Below are 23,458 nucleotides of genomic sequence, written 5' to 3' on the forward strand. Positions count from 1 at the left end.
TCCAACTAAGGATCAGCTGGCAGATGTGCTAACAAAAGCATTAGACACATCCACCTTTGAAAGCTTGATCTCTAGGATTAGCATGCTAAACATGGAATAACAGGCAAAATCTTGTTTTTCCATGAATAAAAGCATTAAAATGTTTTCAGAAAATCAAAAATCCATCCTTAAAAATAGCTAAAAATGAATTTTTCATTAAAATCCTAAAAGTCTGCCATAACCACTGATGGGTTCAAAAGTCTGTGCTACTACAAAAAGTCTGTCCACTACTGAAATTCATCCCCTGTTCTCATTTTCTCTGGTTAACCACTGATGGTCAAAATCAGTGTTGTATCCACTGCTAAGCTATCTACTGATGGTAAAAAGCATCTACTGTCCTCCATTATCATCATAACTATTGTTTTCACGAGTTGTTTTCCCAAAATGTACTGTTCAATAGTACTGTCCTCCACTTCACCAGGGGATGGCATGCGGACAGTACTTAGTGGTCAGACCTTTTGTAACTGCTGCCACGTCAGCATTCACTTTTCCTCTATAAAACCCCCTTTCAAAACCCAAACAGGGTTTCACTGTCGAATTGAATTCTCAAAAAATTCTCTTCTCAAAGCAGTTTCCATCACATTTCGTCAAATTTCTCCAAAATCTTATCTTCGATTCTCATCTTCAAAATGACAAAATCGAAATCATCCGCAAAATCTTCAAAAGGGCCTCTCAAAAGGCTACCTTCACAGAAATCCCACACAAACCATCCCACAATCTTCTGGGTCTCCTCACAAAACCCGGCACCATCAATACCTTTGATTCCATTCTTGATATGCTCAATGCGTCAAAGTACAAAACTTTGCTAACCGTTGATGCTCCCATTTATCTGCAAACTCAGAGAGAGTTTTGGAATAATTGCACCCTTGAAAAACAAGGAGAAGATGTCATAGCCATTAACTCTTCTCTGCAGAAGAAAGCAGTCCGAATAACACCGCAATCAATATCTGAGGTCTTTCAGCTCGCTGACCAGGAAGGTAAAGATTCTTTCCCTAAAAACGAGTTAAAAACTGACTTCATTGAGAGAGGGTATGCAAACACAATGAAGAGGGATACCTTACAAAAAGGTTTCTTCCCTTCTGCAACCAGATTTTTATTCCATACCCTTCTCATGTGTGTTTCAAACAAAACCACTTCTTTTAATGAAATACTAATGAAAATTCAAAACTTGGGATATGCTATTTTACAAGGAGAAAATCTTAACTATTCCAAGGTAATTTTCACTGATTTGGTTAAAAATGTTGAAACAAAGTCATTCTTACTGTTTCCAAGATTTTTAAGTTATTATTTTCAGGAAAAGTTTAGTAAGGATGATCTTGCGGTAATAAACCAAGGTGAATCTTTTCGAATAAACAGCTTAACTGCTGAAACATTTTCAAGAATGTTAACGCCTTGTAAAACACAAGCAGAGGTGCCTGAGCAGACTTTAGCAGCAAACACTGCTCCTCAGGTATCTGCTGCTGAGCCCACTGCTCAAGGTGATCAAGGCAGCCAAACAACTGTCTTGAAACCCACACCTAAAATCACCAAAAACCACATAAAAAGAAAAATCAACCCCCCCCCAAACCCATCAAAAAGGCAACTCTGGAGGATGAGATACCAGAGCAACTGCCTGTGATTGCACAAAAATCACAACAAACCACTGCTGCTACTTCTTCACAGCAGTTGGTAGAAATATCTTAACCCATACTTGAAACTCCTCCTGTCTCTTCACAAAAAGAACATGTTGTACAAATTGGGTCACCACATCATGAGGCTCTGGAAGCACTCGTTTCCATCCTCCACAGCCCAATACCCGGGGCAATTCCGCTTTCTAAACCTACCTCTACATCCCCATTTCCCCCAAACACCAAACTGCTGTTGGATGCAATTGATTTGAACCTAGCACAAACCAGTCCTTCTCACTCACCTGTTCATGAGAATATACATCAACATGAGACTGGGCTTGATGTATCAATCTTTGCTAACCCACCAACACAACCTGAGGAGGTTACACCCCTTGAGTTACAAGTAACTCTTGGTGGTATTCCAAGTGAAGCACCACTACAAGTGTTGAACCTACAGGTTTACACTTGGACAGTGGTTACATCAATAAGACTTCCTTGGAGGCAATTCCTTCCATAACACCTCTGTTATCTGCCAGTGAGTTTGTATTAACCACTGGTAACATTAAAAGATTATCAAGTGTTGAAGGAAGAAGACCCCAGTACCAAGAAAAAGGGGCATCAGTTGTTGATGTTTGGAGTACACTCCCTACCTCAACTTCTGATAAAACCACTACTAGTGGGAAATTAGATGATCCCATTAAATTGGGTGATGATTTAAAGTACCAGGAATTGACGGAACGTGTTGAAAAACTGGACGCATCTGTTGTAGAAATTAAAGAAATGCTGCAACAGTTGTTAACAGTTTAAAGGTACCATCCACTGCTGTTCCACCTCAAACACCTGCTCCACCAACTGCAGATGTTACAAATGAGCTCTGGAACCTATTTCAACCTTTTCTCCAACAACAGCATCACATGGCTGAGCAGCAGCATGAGAAACATGTTCAAGAGCTCAAAAATGTAATGGAGTCTAGGTACAAAGATACAAAAGATGACATTAAGGCTCTCAAGGCCCATCTGTTAACAACCACTGGCACTGCTCCTCCTACAGTTCTCTTCATTGATGAAATCCCCTCAGATAATGCCAAAAAGGGGGGAGAAAGTTAAGGAGTGGATAAAGAAAGGGATTGATAATGGGCTATATATTGATACAGAATCAAGTGCAATGCTCAGAAAAATTCCCTTGCCAGATGGTAGTAAGAAGGTTGATGTTACCCAGAATGCACTTGATGATGCTGTCATAAGTGTAAAAAAGGATAGAGTGGTAAAGGCCTTGTCAAAATGGAATGAGGAGAAGAAAGCTTTCATGGAACTGAATGCGCAGGGTTGTTCTGGTGAAAAGGATGTTCAAAATCCTGCTCCTAAAAGAAATCTTACTAAAAAAGTAAGGAAACCCAAGTCCACACCATCCAGCCTTCCAAAGCATACTCCAAAACCACTGTCTAAAAGCCACCAACATCAAACCTCCATCCAAACAGTTGCTGAAACTCCTGTTGTATCAACATCTGCTGGTACCTCAGTTGTTACAACAACTGCTCTCACTTCAACACACACCACTACCACTGCCTTACCTCCACCATCAGTTCCTGCCCTAAAGCAGAAGACAGCAGATGTTAAAACATCTGTTATAATGACAACAGTGGTTGAAACACCAGTTGTTTCAACCGCTGTTAGTCAGTCACAAACCACTGCCACCCAAATCACTCCCACTGTTCCATCCAAAACATCATCTGCCTCTCCTAAAATAAAAAGGAGAAGGGTTATCATACCAGATGATGATTCTCCATCACCACCACCAACAGCTTTAAAATCCCAAGCACTTGTCATAATTTCAAAACCCATTCCTCTCTCTTCAGCTCAAATGTACAGACCCTTACCTCCTGCAGGTGTTCAATTTCCTCTTGAACTCATCACAATCAGAGATGAAATTAAGTCTTTCTACTATGAGGAGGACCCTGCCAAAAGGAGCTTGCCATCGATTGAAGGATATCCTAGGCCAACTAATATTGAAGAATACTTGAACATCAAGGCCAAGCAAGCAGAGGATATCTCAATAAAAAACAAACAAGGGAAATCTGATAGAGAGTATCAACAAAACTATCAGTTTCTACTCACACAGGTCAGAGCTTTGGAACAGTTTGCAAAAAATGTATGTCAGGAAATCTCTGAGAAGGCAGACGAGTCCTTGAGAAAAGACTACATTGAAAACATCATGACCTACAAAACACACACGGGGGAGAAACACATGTACAGAAACTGGACCATTCCTGAGCTTGAAGAAGAAGTAGCCAGGATTCATGAAATGATCAAGAATAAGGTCAAGCAGACTCCCCCTGAGAAATTCAAAAAGATTGAAGCTGATAAGGCTTTAGAGCTGAAAAGAATGAAAGAGGAGCTGATAACTGCTGAATATGGGTCAAAGAACTCTGTGTCTAAGTGGGGAGAAGCGAGGGTCAGGGATACCTATAAAAGGTTGGAGGAGCTCAGGAAGAAAGATCCAACAGCTTCACAAAAACCTGATTACTCCAAAGCAGAGGTGTCAAAAAGACCACCAAAGCTGCAACCCAAGAGAACCACTGCTCCTGCTGGTATTGCCGTCTACAAAAGAAGGAAACAAAGCCAGTTGGGTGCTGAAACAGTTCAAGAAATACTTACTGGAAATGCCATTGTGAAAAAGGGCCTTTTGGTAATGTTGAAAGAAGAATCTGAACTGGAAAAATCTGCACATACTGCTCAGTCAGTAATGAACAGGCCAGCATCACCAAATTCCTCATCAAATAAAAATCTCCCAAGAAACCCATTATGCCTAAAAATACTAAAGTGGAAAACTGATAAAGAGACCCACATATTGACTATGTTCAGGGCGGATGGCGAAGTGAATAAATTTACAAGGGAAGAGGCTCTTGGCCTGAGTCTTGAAGATTTGCAGGATCTCCTTGATCTTCCACTTAGCAGGGATGATGATGACACAGATGCCTTAACTTTTGAACTACAATTCAAAGGGCAAATAAGGGAACTGTTGTTAAGGCAACAAAAATCTACAATAATGGAGAGTTTTGGCATTATCTGTTCCAGGGGGAGATTGTTGGGATTGAACCCTATCAAAGGAACAGATAATAAAAGCCAAAACTGGATCACAGCAGTAGATTCAGAATAAGCAGATGTCTGGTTGCAAGTCTTTCCCCTTGAAAGTGGTTTCGACATCTGCTGACCTCCTATCTGCTGATCATGCAAACTGCTGACCTACAACTACTGATCAAGACAAAGACTGATAGAAGAACTAAAGCTCTGCTGCTCAATCTACTGTCCTGATTCAAGCACTGCTGATCATGACAAGAACTGTTGGGTTCACAGCAGTGGAAGGATGCAGTAGTTATTTAAGTTTGTTTTATGTATTGAAATGTAATATTAGTAGTTAGCATAGCAGTGTTTGTATAGATCAGAGGTTAGAGTTTGTTAGGAGGTTAGATGTCACTTTCATGGTGACGTCAGCTTTGATGCTCAGTGGTTTGCAAGTGCCTATAAATAGAACAGTACAATGTACTGTTCTGTTTAGCTCTTTCACCATTCTTCTTTCTGCACGAACAAACGCTGAGCTTGGGCTGAGGGGGAGTTTGCATATCATACTTGCATTGTAATCAAAGTTTAAAAATAAATTTAATCAATTGATTCATTATGGAAAATGTATGATTGAAAGCATGTCTCCTGTTTGATTGTGAGAAGTTTGTTTCCATTTACAATTCCGCTGCACTACTCTTCCATCTGTTCATCTAATTTCAAACACAAATCACAATCAATCCAAACTCAGATCCTAACAATAACAGTATAAATGAACAAATAGTTTTAACAAACTTTGGAAATCAGTTGTTTAAGCCATGGATAATAGTTCAATTCGTCAAAAGATAGTACTATGCACGTGTAATCATATAGTCAAAATCATGAAAATAGTGTATCGGCACATATGTATCACCCCAAAACATTTGAAAACAGTAAAAGAGGGGACTATGTACTCACTTGAGATTGTAAGTATCCTCGATTAAGTGTCCTAAGAAAGCTCGGAAATCAAGGAATCAAGTGGCACCTAGTAATCAGATTGCTAGTTAAACAATCGGCACCTAAATCGGAAGATTGGGTAGAATGAGGTCTCGTAAACCAAATGAGTATTGGAACTCATGTGATATGGTTTAACAAAGCTTACATTCTAAATCGGAACCTATCCTAAGTGCTTACGACCCGTTACGACCCATTAAGGTAGCTTACGCTACTTTAACGCGTCGTTCGCGCGAATGCGCGTTTGAGACGCCTAACTAGTCCTATGACAAGTATTATATGCCCTAACATGTTTAAATATGTTGCATAATCAGTTCAGGTTACAAAAGTTAATTTGCATATGCTTAAAATCCAATTATGCATGAAAAGGGCATTTTGGTCATTTACCTAAGGCATATAAACTACCTATCATACAACTAATTAAACTAAGTGACCATAGGCTATAACCTCGGAAAGTTATTCCCTATGCAACTATGGTCACAAAATGCGCATAAACGGCATTTTGACCGAAACTTTGACTCGTCACTTCGACTAATCAACGTGGTAATTAGTAGGTATAGTCACAAGGGGCTATAACCATTGTGATTACGCTCACGTTGCTAAGTTTGAACGAACTTTATGTTGACCAATTCATGGCCAAAGCAGAAAGTCAAACACTGTTTGACTTTCATGCTTGAAAAGCATAAAAAGCATAAAAGAAGCTTACAAAAGGTCCAACCAATGAATATTTGATCTCAAAATACTCAGGTATGAAGCTTTACAAGGGAGAGCTTCAACTTAGAGTAGAAATGAGATCAAGTGTGAAGAACCAAATGAAAACCCATTGCTATTTATAGGAAGTTAGGCTGAATGAGATCATTCCAAGTGTTTAGAAGGATCAATCTTGGCCCTACACTTGTGGGACATGGTATTTAATACAATGGGAGTCCAAAACCAGCTTCAGGTATTGAGAAAATTGCATAAATAACCCTAGAATTGAAGCTGGTTGCTGAAAATAAGTTGCTGAGTTTTAGTCCTTGTAGCGTGGCGCACCAGGTACCCCTGGGCGTGGCGCGGGGGAGCTCAGTTCTAAGTTTCCAGAATTGGCGAAACAGGTCCCTACATGCTCAAAACTTGATTTTCGGCACGTTTAAGCCCCGTTAACCCAATTTCAAGGCTCCACAATGATGTTAAAGCATAGGGAACATGAAATATGCTTGAAAACATCTCGGATGTCGGTTCGTTTGGTCGTATGGTTGCGTTGTTCGGTTAATTACGACGAAAACTCGAACGGACGCGAAAACGATCCAAATTGCGCGACGAGTGGTATTTTTGCATTCCAATCACTAAAATAAAATATTTTAATGATTAAAAAATTTTTTTGATGTCCGGATATGTTCAGAACGTAAGATATACGCGAAAATGCAAACTTATGCACTTTTTGACGCTTTTAGTCCTTGTTGATCGAATAAGTTTATTTTCGCATACCGAACCCCTCAAAGCCTATTTCTAAGCTATGTAAAGGATATTTAGGGTATGTTTAACTTATGATCATGTTCCGGAATGTTCGTTACTGTACGAATCGGCGTAGTTTCGTAGTTTGACGGAAATAGTCCCTGCGATCGAATAAACTTGTTTTTGACACACCAAACCCTCCAAAACTTATTTCTAAGTTATGTAAAGGTTATTTAAGGTATGTTAAGCATATGTCACTGTTCCGGATTGTTTTTCGCGTTAAAATGATTATAATTTGCGCATCAGTTCACGTATAACTTTCCAGGAAGCGATTTAAAGCTTGAAATTGAACAATGATTGATATGTGCAAAAGTCACATGGAATTGTACAAATCCCAAGAATGAAACACAAGATTTCATTGGATTTGTATTTGTATTTGTATGATGGTCGTAGTGACATAGATGTCACATTTTAGATCGTGGAATTCATTCTCGAGTGCCCTCTGTTCGTGACGTGGGCAGAATTCATTCATCATAAGAGCTCGAAGCTCTTCCCATGTCTGAGCCATTGCAACATCTGCACCCCTATCCCTCATAATTCCGTTCCACCATGTAAGTGCTCTCTTTTGGAACACGCTTGATGCAAACTCTACTTTGCGCTTATTTGGACATTGGACATGGCGGAATGTGCTCTCAAGACTCTCAAACCATTGAAAGAGCCCAGTTGCTCCCTCAAAACCACTAAACCTGAGTGGTTTAGCTGAGTTAAATTGTTTAAAGTTGCATGGAGCAGGTGCATTGTTGTTGTTGTTGTTGGCTTGGCTTATTTGAGTTATGAGATTAGGTAGCACAACAGCAGTTTGCTAAGCTATTATGGCAGCCATTTTGGTGTCCTGAGCAGCATTTCGATGGGGAGGCATTCTAAAAGAGAAGGAGATGAGAGAAAATGGGTGAGATGATATTTGGATAATCAAAACTGGATGTTAAGAATATCAACGAAGCATAATGATTGTGATCATTTGTTTGTTACTTAAAACAAATAATTGACACAATGACGAATCAAAGTAAATGGGTTTTATAATGTAGCACGAAGACATGCTTTGGCCTATAGGTAGACACTCACCCTAAGAGTTCCCAGGTAAGAGTGACTGGTCCGAAAATGCGGATTTATACGAACACTCTAGCCTTAGACATAAAACTCAGGGTACAGGCATTTACCCTTCCAGATTGTACGTGTTCATATTATTAAAACCCAAACTTTGACAAGAATTTGAAAAATTTTAAAGGCATGAAGCCTAAAAATAATCATCTAAGGATAGATGATAAATTTTCAAAATGAATTTGTGAATTCTGGATTTGTTTTGGTAATCACCTAAGGATAGGTGATGATATTTGTTTTAAACACAAGATAACTGGTGTTAAGGTCCTAGAAAGGTTATAGTCTAGGTCAGAAGCATTACTAATAACCTAATTCTCTATAACCATGGCTCTGATACCAATTTGTAACACCCCAATCGCGTAATACAACAACACGCGGCGGAAAACATTGGGGAGTCACGTTAAAAATTGTTTCATAACACATGGCTCATAAAGTTTTGTTTTATTGAGTTAATAATTTTCATTGTTTTGGAGAATGCAGTTAATACACAACAATTGTCTTGTAGGTTTTAAAGTCACTAAAGCCCAAGTCCGCCCTATGTGAAGCATGCTCAAAGTCAAACATAAGCACTTGAAACACATGTGAAAATAGGTACGTCAGCATAAATTCCTGTGAGTAACATAGGTTTTGTTGTTGATAATTCATGGCTTTGATTTGTTAAAAGAATTGTTTATCTAAAAGGTAGCCATGAACCTTTGTAAAAATGTTTCTCTTTTGTAAAATCATATGAAAATCAATGTTAAATTCAAATGATTTAAATGTTTCTCTTTTGTAAAATCATATGAAAATCAATGTGAAAATCAAATGATTTAATAGAAATAACGCATGGTTAAATAAATAACCAAACGATAGTAAATTGTGTAAAATGTGTGATGTCTTGAAATAAAATATCATGTCTTGTGTAAAAGATGTCATGTCTTGTATAAAAATGTCACGTCTTGTATAAAAATGTCATGTATAAACCATGTCTAATGTCAAGTATAAACCATGTCTTGTATAACAAATGTCGAGTAATAACCAATGTCTTGTAAGGCAAGTAAAAAGTCTTTACTCAAACCACATGTAATAATGTCATCTCTTCTGTAACCAAATGTCATGTGCAAAACAATGTCTTTGAATAAACAAAAGTTTAAGTCAAAAGTTATGTTTTGAAAACCATTGCTTTTATTATTAATAACATTTATCAGGTTTGTTATCCGAATACACTCAAGCCTTGTGACTGTCGGATAAACCCTTATGAAGTCAAAGGTTTATCAAAATATCATCGGATTCAGTCGTTCCCTAAAATGTCACTTCCAAACAAACCTAGGAAATGGGAACGTGATTTGTCAAGTCCTATGGTACCATTACATACTACCGATCGGCGTAATCAATGTTAATGAATGTATCTTTTCTTGTTAAACATACCAAATGTCATAATCAATGTAAGCATGTCATGTAAAATGTCTTTAAAACCATGTACTAAGTATGCTAAGTCAACATACGAAGTATAATGTCCATGAAATCAATGTGCTAGATATGGTAAGTTAACATATGTAGCAAAAGTAACCTTGAAATCAATGTGCTAGACATGCTAAGTCAACATACAAAGCAAAATGCAATTTAATTCAATGTGCTCACATGCTAAGTCAACATATGCCGCAAAAGTAATGTAAATCAATGTGCTCCTATGCAAAGTCAACATATGCCGCAAAAGTATCCTTGAAATCAATGTGCTAAGCATGCTAATTCAACATACGAAGCAAAACGTAATTGAAATCATGTACTATATGTGTACTAGATGAACATAGCATGTACTTGTCATGAAAAGCATGAAAGTAACAATAAGCACAAGTGTTTCACCCTAAAATAGTTGAAAAGCATAAAGGATGGGACTATGTACTCACTTGGGATTGCAAAGTATCCTTCAATCAAGTGAACTAACAAAGCTCAGGGAATCAAGGAATTAAGTGGCACTTATGTTCTAGGATGAAGAAAGCTCAGATGGGAGGCATCCACAAGTGGTATTAACTCCAACTTAGAGCATAGATGGGAAAAAGAAGGAAATAAACAAGTTGGTGATTGAATGGAACATGCAATTTATAGTAATTCATGAACCACAAGATCATGCCAAGTGTTTGGAGTGTTCTCCAAGGATTTATAGGATGATTACAAGTGTAGGAATCAGGTTTAATGCTTGGGAAACACCCAAACATGGCCAACACACATAAAAAAGCCATGGCTGATCAAAATAGGCTGCTGGGAGCTGGTTTACGGACCGCATGAGTCTGTTGTATATGGTCCGCAAGCCCTCAACAGGGGCTGAAGTTTTGTTTTTGACAGCTTTGGCCCCTGAACTTGATTCGTCGCGTTTTGGCACTTCTAACACCCGTTAACCCCATTTTTAAGCTCTATAAGGAAGCTAAAGTATATTTAACTTGAATTATGCTCAAAAATGTCATGGATGTCGGTTCGTTTGGCTGTACGGTTGTGTTTTTCGGTTAATTACGACGAAAATTGTAACGAACGCGAAAACGACCGACATTGCGCAACGAATGAAATTTTTGCATTCTCATCACTAAAATACAATATTTTAATGATTCCAAAAATTTGGATGTGTGGATATGGTCTGAAAGCAGAATATACTCGAAGTTACATACTTTTGCAGTTTTGACGCTTTTAGTCCCTGTGATCAAATAAGCATATTTTCACGTACCAAACCCCTCAAAACTTATTTCTAAGTTATGTAAAGGGTATTTAGGGTATGTCTAGCTTATGTCACTATTCCGGAGCATACGTCGTTACGAGAATTGGCAGACTTTCGTAGTATGTCGCAAATAGCCCCTTTGATCGAATAAACTTGTTTTTGCCTTACTGAACCGTCCAAAACTTATTTCTAAGCTATTTAAAGGATATTTAGGGTATGTTTGGCTTATGTCACTGTTCCGGAGCGTACGTTGCGTTAAACTGATTACGTTTACGTAACAGTTTGCGTATAACTTTCCAGAAAGAGTTTGAAAGTTTGAAATTGAACAAGGATTGATATTGTGTAATTGTTATAGATAATTTCACAATCCAATAAATAAAACACAAAGTTTTATTGCTTATGAAATTATTCGGGATTGGATAATGATAACTGAAAGCACAGTTGTCACAGATATTGTTTTGACTTGGTAAAACTTTTTCACAAGTTAAAGTTTCAATTGAAATGGCAACCAACATGTATGATTGGTCAAAGAACGCAATCCCTTCACAATGATGCAATTCTTCAACATGGGGTCACGCGCTTTTAGGATCTCAATATTCAAATGCTCCTTCTAATAAAAGTAAACCTGACATGTCTTGGGTTCAGTCTCTTATGCCGTCAAATAACCTTCCACCACCAAAAATCGATTATTGGGCTAAATCTACTGTCGATTGTGGTCCGACCATACAGTTGGGAAACAGTGATCAAACAAGAACTATGTTTTATGCTGAAATTGTCAAGAATGTCAATGATGGTGAATCTTCGGGAAATGATGACAGTTCGGGATACGGCGGTAGTTTAGATGAAGATGTTACAAGTTCAAGTGAGGATGGAACCGAATATCCATCAAGCGAGGATGGAACCGAATATCCATCAAGGGAGGTTGTTGATTCTAAGGCAGATGGATTAATATCTGAGTGTGAATCCAATCAGGTAAATGTTGACAACTTTGTTTGTTCTAAGTCTATTAAATGCAATAAATGTTCTGAGTTAGAAGGTAAACTGTCTGAGTTAGGTGCTAAGTTGTCAGAGTTGGAAGGTAAATATGACGTGACATTCATCCACAATCAATAGTTGGTTATGGACCTTTCAAAAAGCACCGAGGCCAATATTTTTCTTAAGAATAATGAAAAGGAATTTAAAACAACAATTGAAACCTTAAGGAAAGGTGTATCTGAATTAACAAAGAATGTTTTGAGAAACAAACAGCGATTAACAATTACATTAACATGCTTGAAGAAACAAAGAAAGAGTTGGCTTGTGTGAAGTGTGAAAATGAGGCGATCCAGCTTAAGATAGATAGTTATTCCAACTCTAGGTATGTGCTGGATCACATCATTGACATGCAAAAGAAGAAAACGGATGTCACATGTGTTGGCTATAAGAAATGTCCGCACCAATTAGACACAATTATACCAAGATGCCTGATGAGGAGGATAAGCCTCACTTTGAGCCTTCAGTTCCATTGAACCTTGAGGAATTCGCATTTGGGCTCGGATACAAAAAGAACATATCCTCTAATCAAGCTCAACCAGCTGATGTCAAAGACTCAACAACCATACAAAATCAAGATCCTCCAATCATTGTTGAGGATTGTGATAGTTTGGATGATGAGTCAAATAAGGACGAAGCTAGGCGGTCAAACACCGTGACAGAAGAAGCAAACATACCCCTTAAGAATCACATTCTTTGTGATCCTCCAACAAAACCGTGTGTGACTTCTCCTGTCGAGATTGTTGAAGCTCATGTTGAAACCTATGAAAGCGTGAAGTTGCTTTATATGTTGATTTGTTCCGAAAAAGTTTACTCAAAGAAAGATTTTCCCATTACCTTGATTGATAAAGTGTTTGAGGATTCAACCATTAAGTTTTTGGGAAAGTCGAGCCCAGGAATTGTAGTAACTCAATGTGCTCCTATCCCAAAATCCGAATTTTCGGAAACAATATGGAAATCAAAAACTTCCAGATCGACAAAAGCAAAATCATGCTAATCAAGGAAAGAGAAAGGGCAAAAGAACTCAGAACAAGAAGAAGTTTCAAAAGATAAACTTCATGAAGTCTCAGGGAACTAATAAAATTGAAACTTTCGAAAATAAATCCAACACGGATTTTGTTAAAGAAGTTCCGGTTTTGAAAAGAAACAGTCAAAACAACTACACACAACACACAAACGGTTGTGATGTAGGACCAAGTACCTCAAGATCACGAAGTTCATCATCAAACTATCCCCGTCATAATACTTCGAGGTTTGTTGAGCGGAGATCATGCTTTGAATGCGGTGAGTATGGGCACATTGTCAGAAACTGTCCATATCTCACGAAAGGAAAGGCAAAAGTTGAGGCCCCCCGTGGTAACAGTTACCATACATGATCTGTTTCACCAAAACAGGACCCTCGTCTTGTTAAACAATGAGAAATGAAACAGAAAAAGAAACAAAGAAAAGAAGTTGAAAAGTCTTTGAAACCAGAGGTTATCCAAACACAGCCTGTTAAATCGGATGTTAAAAATGAACAACAGAAACAAAATTGGAAACTAAAATCGGTAACTGTTTCAGGGGGAGCTCCATCAATTCCAAATCATCGGGAAATGGAAGTCACAATCCTCAATGATGTCGGACGACCCAAGTCTGTGAATGTAACAACCCGCATCTTTGGTTATTCCTATTTAAACGTTATTTCACTTGTAAACGCTTGTACTCCGAGATTCGATTTATGCTAAGGGTTATTACACTTTAAAACGCATTTTACATCGCTTATTTATCGTAGTTATCGCATTTAAACGCTTATTACTTAACGCTTATCTCAATGCAAACTCAACGCAAACTCGAAACGCGGATTTATTTATATTATTTGTGCTATTTGTGTGTTTATTTGCTTAGTATATTATGTGGTTATCAATGCATCGCTCAAAACGCTCAAACGCATACTCGCACAACTCAATTTATCACACCAAAACACAACACAACGCAACACTTATTATCTCGCAAAAATATTTAACATACTCGTACTAACTAACGCAACAAAACACACCTAAAGAGCATCCTACACGCGAAACGAGAAACTAACCGCACAAAACAGGCCCTTCGAACGAAGCCAGCCGGCCTCGTATGAAGGCACGAGATTTACTGATTTTTACATGTTACACAACGTTTTCCACTACGATTTTCCACAAGATTCACTTCGATTTCATCCAAACTTCTTTGTTTCATCAAAACTTCATCTTTTTCACCTAAACTCTATCTTTTTTACCTTAACTTCATCTTTTTCATGAAAACCTTCATCTTTTTCATCAAATCTTCTTATTTTATTATGGATCTACACTTAATCGAGTGTATTGGGCCTAGCTTCGGCTTCCCAATGTCACACCCCGACCATGTTAAAATAACAAACCGTGGCGGAAACGTCGGGGAGTGTTGTAACAGAATTATTGTTTCACAACCATGGATACAAAAGTTTCGTTTTATTGAATTATTAAGTAATGTACATTGTCTTTAAACCAACACAAACAAGCTACAAATCGTCTATCATTGTTTTTAAGTCACTAAGGCCTCGTCCAGATCCTATGTGACTCAAGCATCCTAGCAATCAACATCAAGCAACACCACCTGAAACATATGTAAAAATAAAGTCAACAAAGAAATGCTGGCGAGCACATAGGTTTTAAGAGAGTATCGGATTCATGGCTCGTTTATATGTTGCAGTACCTTATTAGACTACAAGAGTCAATAGTACAATCCTCGTTTTAAAAAGTGTATTGCAACATAATTAACCAACTTAAATCAAGTTGATTATGGTTTATAAAATCTCGTAGGCATGTTTCTTAATCCCAAAACATTTATTTTAGTAAACCAATTCGTAAAAACTCGTTAATAAAACTCGTATGGTTTATTTCATTTCGAAAACCTCGTTGTGTGACATCGTTTCCCAAGTGAACTAAATAATGACACGAAATGTAATATGATAAAAGCACTTATATATAAGATGTACCAGCGGCGTATCTACCATGCTTTTATCATGCTACACTCGTCCCATTATCTAATCACTACCCAAAACCAATCGTTTATCCAATTCGTTTATCTCGTTTAAGTCGTCTCAAATCGTTTAACTCGTCCCAAAACCGTATTCCTTTTAACTATGAAACTACTTATGGTCGTCTCGCTAATAACATTCAAACCTTCTTGACTCGACTATCTCGCTTCTCGTATTAACAAACCACCAAAGGGTAAGTTAACAATCATCAGATTCGGTCGTTACCTACATAACCCCCACACATAACCATGGGTGTAGTCTGATAACGGGATTTGTTAGATCCTATGGTACCATAACCTAATACTGGTCGGTTCGGCCAAAACTAATGAATGTCATTCGTTATGTAACTACAACCAACAATTTCGTTCACATTATCGAAATCGTTATTAATTTAGTATAAACCATTTAAATCGTTTTTGAAACCATCGTTTAAACCTCGAAATCGTTTAATACATATGAATCACCCCAAAACAATTGAAAACAATAAAATAGGGGAACTATGTACTCACATCGAAGTGCAAAGTATCCTCAATCTAAAGAACTCAACAAGCTCAATCAAACCAAGGAAACTCAAGCAACACCTAATTATCGAATCACTAGTAAATAAATCGACACCTAAATCGGAAGATCGAATATAATGAGGTCTTGTAAACCAAATAAGTGTAGGAACTCATGTGATATGGTTTAACAAAGCCTACATTCTAAATCGGAACCTAACCTAAGTGCTTTCGACCCGTTACGACCTGTTTAGGTAGCTTACGCTACTTTAACGCGTCGTTCGCGTAAATACGTGTTCGAGACGTCTAACAAGTCCTATGACAAGTATTATATGCCCTAACATGTTTAATTATGTTGCATAATCAGTTTAGGTGACAAAAGTTAGGTTACATATGCTTAAAATCCAATTATGCATGAAAAGGGCATTTTGGTCATTTACCTAAGGCATATAAACTACCTATCATAAAACTACTTAAACTAGGTGACCATAAGGTATAACCTCGGAAGGTTATTCCCTATGCAACTATGGTCACTAAACATGCTTGGTCGGATCCTAATGATCAACCAAACGGGTTGAGTTCGAAAGTCTAAGCGGTGGTATAGACCGCTTGACTTACGACTCTAAACAAGCACTAAACTAAAAATGACGACCTAAGCATGTTAAAACATGCTTACTAAGTTAGACAACAGGTTTTGATATCAAAATAAATTGTTTTGATACCAAGAGTAGTTTGTTTGCAAAATACGCTTAAATGCGCATTTTGACCGAAACTACGACTCGTCACTACGCCTAGTCAACGTGGTAATCAGTAGGTATAGTTACTAAGGACTATAACCATCGTGATTACGATCACGTTGCGAAGTTCAAACGAACTTCGTGTTGACCATAAACTGGTCAATGCAGAAAGTCAAACAGAGTTTGACTTTCGTGCTAAAAACGCATAAAAGAACGAAAGAGGACTTACAAAGGGTCCAAAGAGATTTGATTCCAAGTATTCTCAGGTATGAAGTGAATAATCACATCAACTTAGAGAAATCTCAGATCAAATGTGAGGAAAAATGGAATGAGGGCATGCCTATTTATAGTTTTCAGTTCACCGTTAGGATTGTTTCTTGCTAAAGGGGGAAAGATCTTGGCGTTACATGTGGGTTAGTGGTTTACAAATACTAGGGGACTTGATAAACCATCAAAATCTAGCAGATGGTATCCCAAAACAAGCATTAAAAACCATCGAAATCTCAAATTTGCACCAGATTCATTGTTTCTGTCTGCAAGTCTATCGTGGCCCGCGTAGCATACAGCTTAGGCTTACGCGGCCCGCCTGGGCATCTTTGGCAGATTGTCAAAACAAGTCCCTGCAGCTTAGAAACATGAGTTTTGATGCATTTTTGGCACGTTTAAGCCCCGTTAACCTCATTTCAAGGCTCTAAAATGAAGTTAAAGTATTGGGATCTCAAAACATGCTCAAAAACATCTCGGATGTCGGTTCGTTTGGTCGTAAATTTTTGGATGTCCGGATATATTCAGAACGTAAGATATGCGCGAAAATGCAAACTTATGCACTTTTTGACGCTTTTAGTCCCTATTGATCAAATAAGTTTATTTTAGCATACCGAACCCCTTAAAGCCTATTTCTATGCTATGTAAAGGATATTTAGGGTATGTTTAACTTATGATCAAGTTACGGAATGTTCGTTACTATACAAATCAGTATAGTTTTGCAGTTTGACACAAATAGTCCCTGCGATCGAACAAACTTGTTTTCGACACACCAAACCATCCAAAACTTATTTCTAAGTTATGTGAAGGTTATTTAAGGTATGTTAAGCCTATTTCACTATCCCGGAGTGTTTGTCGCGTTAAACTGATTGTGTTTATGCACCAGTTTGCGTATAACCTTCCAGAAAGCGATTTAAAGCTTGAAATCGGAATCGAATCAAATCGTAAAATCATCAAACACAAATACACACATAATAACACCAAAGCACATTGTTTTATTAATAGTTATCATTGTTTTACATTGTACGTCAATTACAGAGCACAGTTGTCACACCCAAGTTAGAAATCTACAGATTTCACACTCACCAAGTGTTAGATCTAAGAGAAAACCCTTTAAAACCCCTTTTTAAACTCGATTTTACACAAAACAGACCAAAACTGACACATATCTCGTTCACTGGATAGTGGCACGAAGTGGTGTCGAAACCGTCTCGTATTGGACTCGAAAATACATCCGATTCAGGCAAAAACACAGCTCCGAACATCAAAAACTGCCACATACGCGAAGTAGGCTGGTTTGTGCGAAGCCAGGCTTCGTATGAAGGCACCAGCTTCGTATAACCCAGCCTTTTGTTCCCGAATGTGACCCAAACGCTCACAAGACCTCTCCGGCTCTATGTTTAGACAGTAGCTTAAGTCTGGGGGGATGCACACTCAATTTCCCGAAGAAAGACGCGAAGAACACTCGATTTTGGACACCGGAAGCATCACTCGTGCGAAGTCTCCCTTCGTACGAAGCCATGCCTTCGTACGAAGGCACTTGCTTCATACGAAGCCTCTGTTTCCCACCCGACACCTCGATTTCGACCGTTTCAGCACTTTGGAAGACTTACACATTCTGTCCCCATACGCAGGCTGATCCGGCGCTCCCTTCAATCCATTCCAGGACGTGTTTACTTGCTAGACATGCACTGTGATTATACTCGAACCCTTTTTCGCTTAACACACTTTTGGGTGTAATATACGTTCTCTATCAAAACACACAACACTTAAACTCTTATTAAACACTAACCTCACTTGCATGTTATACGTGATTAGTTGAATACTTGTTGCTATGTTACACAGTGATAACTTGCCCGACCGCCCTTAGCAATGATAGTACTATATTTTGGACTCAGCACCTGTTTATTCAGGGGTTGTTTAGGATCACATACTTTACTTCACGTGTTCACAGTGGTGAACATGTGTCGCGCATACTCCACTCGTAGTCATGTGGTTAGCTTGTATCATTGTCGATAGCTTACTTGATTCGCCCGTTACGTGTTACATGCTGGTTATGCGTAAACGCTTTTATACTATATTTATGCTAAACTTGTGTACTCACCTTTACATTATTGTATTGACTTTATTTTAACGTATGTGACAGGTTGATGGTCTGTTAGCTGCAAAAAGGATAGGAATGCTATAAACCCACAATAAAATCTAAGTTGTCGGATCTTGATTTGTTTGAGAGACTTGTATCCGTTATGACTATTTGTTGAAATATTTTTTTTATTAGTATTGGATAATGAACCTTTGAAATATTGTCGCTAAATAGTTGTTATGGATTCTCTCGAGCAATCTGGTTCGCTTAGTGCCGCGCCCCGATGATTCCGCCATCGGTTGGGGGTGACAGATTGGTATCAGAGCCATAACTGTAGGGAATTAGGTCGAGTCGAGTAAGACAGACCTAGTCTATAGTCTAAGCACCAAAACAGACCCTTCGTACGAAACCACTTGGGGCTTCGTTAGAACCCACATGAAATGCCTTCGAACGAACTCACATTGTTACACCTTCGTACGAACTCACCAGCTTCGTACGAAGGCAGCCTTTCCTAAGGCTGAAAACTTATTTTGCTGTTTCTAAGGCTAACACAATGCACACTTTTTGAAAATGCTTGTATAACACCAACGAGTGATTGTGTCGGGATTAGGTGTGAAAACCAAGAACTCTCGATAAGATCACCCACCCCGCGTATTTTGCTCTCAACACGTGAATCTTTCATTGAGTTAGGAGTGATATCCATACCTCGACGGAAATCTCCATCTCTATCTAGTGGAATTCCTGAATTTATTCAGTGAGAACTACTACAATTAGGAGCGAAGTTGTTAAGTTAGGGGTAAAAACCACATCTTAATAACCCGTTCCATTCTCTAAAATGATTTTCAAAGATCTCACCAAAGTCTCGACTGTACCAACGACTCGAGTCACGTAGTAACTGGAAGGATGAATGTCGGTAGCCGTATCACGGTGAGAGCATAGTCTAATAGGCCAAAGCATGTGCTCGAACTTGTTGTGAATGGTTGAATCACTTTGCGTAGTCGATGCCTAACACCTAAGACACTCAATTTATTTTCTAGCCTGCAGTCATCGATTTTTACGCGTCATCGAGTTTTATCATGTTTATGTGTTTTCGATTTGAAGATTTTACGCTTTATCGATTTCTCGTTTTACCGTTTTTCGCTCCCCGCTTTACAAAACACGCACAACTCGCACAGTTCTCGCAATCTAAAACGCTAACTAATCGCGAACAAAACTAAGGAATCTCGTACTCCTCGCTTATGTTACACGCTATCTCTCGTAACTCTCGGAAAAGCTTTACGCCATTTAAGAGAAGGTGAATACGTGCAAAATATGTGCTTATGTGAATTTCGTGCTAATACATGCTTACGTGTATATGTGCTTATGTGAACTATGTGTATATGTGCAAATACGTGAATATGTGCTGACGTGTTCCTGTGCTTTATATGCTTTCTAATGGTAGATGTCTTCTGTGACAACTATGTTCTGTAGTCGTGGTTAAATGTAAAACAATGTGCTTTGATGTTATTATATTGTGTTTTTGTGTTATTATGTGTGTATTTGTGTTTGGTGATTTTTCAATTTGATTCAATTCCGATTTCAAGCTCTAAATCGCTTTCTGGAAGGTTATGCGCGCACCAATGCGTAAATATAACCAGTTTAACACAACAAACACTCCGGAATAGTGAAATAGGCTTACCATACCTTAAATAACAACTTAGAAATAAGTTTTGGATGGTTTGGTGTGTTGAAATCAAGTTTGTTCAATTGTAGGGACTATTTGTGTCAAACTGCGAAACTATACCGATTTGTATAGTAACGAACATTCCGGAACTTGATCATAAGTTAAACATACCCTAAATAACCTTTATATAGCTTAGAAATAGGCTTTGAGGGGTTCGGTATGCTAAAATAAACTTTATTGATCAATAAGGACTAAAAGCGTCAAAAAGTGCACAAGTTTGCATTTTCGCATATCTTACGTTTTGAATATATCTGGACATCCAAAAATTCATGTAATCATTAAAATATTATGTTTTAGTGTTTGGCATAATAAAAATCCATTTGTCGCTTGATTTGGATCGTTTTTGCGTTCGTTACGACTTCCGTCGTAATTAAGCGAATAACGCGATCGTATGACCGAACGAACCGACATCCGAGATATTTTTGAGCATGTTTTGAGTTCCCTATACTTTAACTTCAGTTTAGAGCCTTGAAATGAGGTTAACGGGGCTTAAACGTGCCAAAAATGGGCCGAATTGCATGTTTCTCAAGTTCAGGGACCAAAGTTGACAAACTGTGAAACTACCCTCAGGCGGGGCGCATAAGCATCGGACCTCCCCTTACGCGGGGTGCGAGAGCTGCCCAGATCAGCAAAACAGGCTGTTTAAACCAGCAGCTGGGTTTCTATGGTTTGCAAACGGTTTTTGATCAATCTATGGGCCAAATTTGATGGTTTTTAAGAGCCCATGGTATCCAAATACCATGTGCCCACTTGTACGGCTTGGATCGACGCTCAATCTTCGAGAAACGATCCTAACGGCTCTTGAAAATCTATAAATACCCAAACCCATTTCACTCCCAAAGCACACTTGATCTGATTTTGGCTCTCTAAGTTGAAGTTTATGCTTCATACCTGAAAGTAAATCAGATCAAGAGCTTGCGGGGACCTTGTGTAAGTATTCTTTCGTTCTTTCCATTCATTTCTATCGTTAAAGTCAAACTGCGTTTGACTTTCTGCTTTGACCGGTTTATGGTCAATGCGAAGTTCGTTTGAACTTCATAACGTGAGCGTAATCACGATGGTTATAGTCCCTAGTGAGTATACGTACTGATTACCACGTTATCTAGGCTCAGTGACGAGTCGTAGTTTCGTCCAAAATGCGTATTCTCGCGTATTTTGTAACCAAACTACTCTAGGATATCAAAACCGTTTGTTTTGATATCAAAACCTGTTTTCTAAGTTAACTAAACATGTTCTAGCATGTTTAGCTCGTCACTTTTTAGATTAGTACTTGTGTAGAGTCGTAAGTCAAGCGGACTAAACACCCGCTTAGACTTTCGAACACGACCCGTTTGGTCGATCATTTGGATCCGACCAAACATGTTTAGTGACCATAGTTGCATAGGAAATAACCTTCCGAGGTTTTACCTTATGGTCACTTAGGTTTGATTAGTCGCATGATAGGTAGTTTATATGCCTTTGGTAAATTACCAAAATACTCTTTTCATACATAATTGGTAATTAGGCATATGTAACCTAAACTTTTGTCAAGTAACTAATTATGTAACATATTTAAACATGTTTTGGCATATAATACTTATCATAGGACTAGTTAGACGTCTCTAATGCGCATTGCGCGCACAACGCGTTAAAGTAGCGTAAGCTACCTTAATGGGTCGCAATGGGTCGAAAGCACTTAGGTTAGGTTTCAATTTAGGATGTAGGCTTTGTTAAACCATATCACATGAGTTCCAACTATCATTTGGTTTACAAGACCTCATTCTATCCGATCGTCCGATTTAGGCGTCTATTGTTTGACTAGTGGTTCGATTGTTAGGTGCTACTTGATTTCTTTAATTTGCTTGAGTTTGCTTGAGTTCTATTGATTGAAGATACTTTGCACTTCATGTGAGTACATAGTTCCCCTATTTTACTGTTTTCAATTGTTTTGGGGTGATTCATATGTACGAAATGTTTTCAAGGTTTAAACGATAGTTTTTCAAAAACGATTAAGATGGTTTATACAAAACTAATAACGATTTCAATAAAGTGAACAAACTTGTTGGTTGTAGTTACATAACAAATGACATTTAGTACCATTGATCAAGCCGACCAGTATTAGGTTATGGTACCATAGGATCTGACAAATCCCGTTATTTTACTACACCCATGGTTATGTGTGGGGGTTGTGGGTAACGACTGAATCTGATGTTTGTTAACTTACCCTTTGGTGGTTTATTAACTCGAGAAGCAAGAAGTGAGGTGGTTGAGTCACGAAGGTTTGAATGTTGTTAGCGAGACAACCATATATAGTTTTCACAAATTAAAACGAGGATGATTTAAACGATTTTAAACGAGTTAACGATTTTGAAACGATTTTAACGAGTTAAACGATTTGGGTAAATGATTGGTTTTTGGTTAGTGTTTAGATAACGGGACGGGTGTAATGTGATGAAAGCATGGTGGATACGCCGTTGGTACTTCCAATATATAAGTGTTTTCAACATATTACATACTGTGGCGTTATTTAGTTCACTTGGGTAAACGATTTTGAAACGATGTCACTCAACAATATTTTTCTAAAGGATATAAACCATACGAGTTTTTAACGAGTTTTTACAAGATGTTTTACAAGTTGGTTTTCTAAAAGAAAATGTTTTTGGGGTTAAGAATCATGGCTACGAGATTTTATAAACTATAATCAATTTGATTTGAGTTGGTTAACTATGTTGCAATACACTTTTCAAAACGAGGTTTGTATTTTGACTCTTGTAGTCTAATAAAGTACTGCAACATGTAAACGAAGCCATGATTCCGATACTCTTATAAAACCTATGTACTCGCCAGCATTTCTTTGCTGACTTTGTTTTTACATATGTTTCAGGTGTTGTTGCTTGATGTGATTTCTAGGATGCATGCGTCACATAGGATCTGGATGGGGCATTAGTGACATAAAAACAAGGATAGTCATTATGTAACTTGTTTGGTTTATGTTAAGACAATGTAAATTATTTAATGAATCAATAAAACGAAACTCTTTTGTATCCATGGTTGTGAAACAATAGCTTCTGTTGCAACACTCCCCGACGTTTCCACCACGGTTTGTTGTCCTACGTGGTCGGGGTGTGACATCTTC

This window comes from Helianthus annuus, chromosome 10 (genome assembly GCF_002127325.2).
Source record: "Helianthus annuus cultivar XRQ/B chromosome 10, HanXRQr2.0-SUNRISE, whole genome shotgun sequence".
Taxonomy (NCBI): Eukaryota; Viridiplantae; Streptophyta; class Magnoliopsida; order Asterales; family Asteraceae; genus Helianthus; species Helianthus annuus.